A 2728-nucleotide genomic window follows, 5' to 3' on the forward strand; every position below is an offset into this window, starting at 1 on the left:
GTGCTTTCGGGCTGTTCCTCGACCGTTACCGATCTTATCTTCGGTCTAGGGATGGCGCTAAAAGCAGCGTCAATTTCCAGCGCCCTGACCAGTGCTTCGCTGCTGGTAGAAAATCGGGATATTTGCAGCGCCCTCTGTAATTCGTTGTCCCTCAATCCGCTAATAAAACACTGGGCGGCGAGTTCCTGCCTAAAGCCTTCCGGTGCTTCTGGATATGCCAGGTACACCAGCCGACGTAAGTCTGCTTCAAATTCCTGCAGACTCTCTCCGGACCTCTGCAGGCGTGTCTTGATCTGGGCTTGGTAAAGTTGACGTCGATGTTGGTCGCAATATCTTCTGTCCAGCGCAGCGACCAAAGTCTCATACTCCTGCTGTTGGGCTGCAGGAATAGTTTGTAGCAGTTCCAGCGCAGGGCCACGCAGCGCGATGACAAGTGCCGCGGCTTTTTCCTGGTCGGTCCATCCGTTGGCAGCGGCGGCTGCTTCAAACTGACGGTGGTACATTGTCCATGTTGTTTGTCCATCGTAGGTCGGGGCCTTAAGGTTCGCAGTTCCCGAAACGCCAGGTATCCTTACTTGTACCTTGGTCTTCTGTAGGTCCATCTCCAACTTTTCTATCTTCTGCTGAAGGCGCTCCTCCAGATCTACGGCTTCTTGGAAGTGGTTCTGTTGTTCCTGGCAACGTACTTCCAACATTGCTTGTTGCTTTTTTTCCATTTTTTCGAAACTTTTCTTGATACGGTCCTGCTCTTCGAGTTTTTCTTCTTGTCGGCGCACTTCAAAACCTTGTAAAATTTTCTCGATCCGGTCCTGTTCCTCTTGTCTTTCTTTCTGATGACGCGCCTCTAAGCCTTCCAGAATTTTCCCAAGCCGGTCCTGTTCTTCTTGTTTTTCTTGTTGTCGTTGTAATTTTTCCTCTTCCTTATCTTTACGTAGTCTTTCTTGTTCTTCTTGTTTTTCTTGTTGTCGTTCTAATTTTTCCTCTTCTTTATCTTTATGTAGTCTTTCTTGTTCTTCAGCTTTCTCTCTTCTCATTGTAATGTATTCTTTTATATATTTTATTTTAGGGTACAAAATAATATTCAAGTTGCTTCTTAAACGTGTCTATTCAAGTGTCATTTTACATCTGTCCATTGTGGTAGTTCATCATCATCCAAATGGACATATGAACTACCTTACATCCCCCTTCTTTTGAAAATATTGAGAACAAATATTTTAAAGTAGTGTGGTATTATAAACATTAACAATTATTACTAATACGACTGTTTGTTATTCAAAAGCTCTGTTTAACAACCAGAAGGGTTATTACCATTCTCTATTCAAACTCATTATAACGCTTAGGTGGAATTACGGTCCTACCCCTTCTTGTTGTAATTGGAAAATTAACATTTGTAGTTATGTTATCCTCATGTTGAGAGTCGAAACTTTCCGTAGAGTTTTCAGAGCTGTCTGAATATAAACCGTCTTCACAATTTTGAGAGTCCTTGTTAGAACTACTAGGATTACTACACTCCAACTCAACAATCTCTACATTTTCAAGCTTGCTTAAATTTTTTATAGTGTGTTCTTCAGAGTTAGAAGAATCTTTATCTGAACTAACAGAATCCCTCCTAGATGAATTACTTAATTGCCCTAGACCATCAAAATTATTTTCTTCTGAATTATCTATAACTTTAATATACTGATAATTTGGATAGTTTTCCTGAGAATAAAAAGATGAAAAATTAAATCTAGAAGAACTAGTTCGCATTTCTTGTGAACTTTCTGAAGCTCGATATCTTATAAATCTAGTATTTCTTCGTGGAATACTGTCACCGCTGTTAAATTTAACCAAATAAGAACGAAGACCTACTTTTTTAAAAATAATACCCATTGACTCTTAGTATTTCTCTGCACCCATACCAGATCATTTTTGGAGAATTTTGGAGGCGCATTTATTGTTTTTCTATCAAAATTTTGTTGTTGTTGACTTTTATGTATAAAATTGTTTAATTTTTGTTTATTAAAAGTAGTCTTTTTAAACCTTTTTTCTGAAGTTGGCAGTATTCCACGAATATTTCTATTAAATAAAACATTTGCTGGTGAATTCTCTCCATCTAGTGGAGTGTTACGCCATTCTAATATAGCTAAATATGGATCGTTACCACTCAAAATCGATTTCGACAAAATATTTTTTGCATCTTGGATTGCTCTTTCAACTTTCCCATTGGACTGCGCAAATAATGGACTCGATGTTACGTGTTTAAAATCCCAATTTTTGCAAACATAGTAAATTCCAAGCTCTTAAATTCTGGTCCATTATCTGACATAACAATATTAGGAATCCCAAAGCGAGAAAATATATTCTTTAATTTTTCGACTACGTTCTTACTTGACAAATTTTTGTTTAGATTAGTGATCTCTACAAATTTTGAGTAGTAATCCACCACAAGAAGAAAAGATTGACCCTGAAAATGATATATATCTACCGCTATTTTGTTCCATGGTCTCTTCCAAATCTTATGAGGCACCAAAGGCTCAGAAGGTTGAGACTTCTGATGTTTTTGACAGATATAACAAGCCAACACCATGTCTTCGATTTCTTTTCTCATACCTGGCCAATAATAAGACAATTTAGCCCTGTCAATGCACTTTTTGATACCTAAATGACTATAATGAAGCTTCTTTAAAATTTCTTTGCGGAGAGCCTTTGGTACTATTAATTTATTCCCTTTAAAAAGCATATTATC

This window comes from Sitophilus oryzae, unplaced genomic scaffold, assembly GCF_002938485.1.
Source record: "Sitophilus oryzae breed Bouriz unplaced genomic scaffold, Soryzae_2.0 scaffold_46_pilon_pilon, whole genome shotgun sequence".
In the NCBI taxonomy this organism is placed as follows: Eukaryota; Metazoa; Arthropoda; class Insecta; order Coleoptera; family Curculionidae; genus Sitophilus; species Sitophilus oryzae.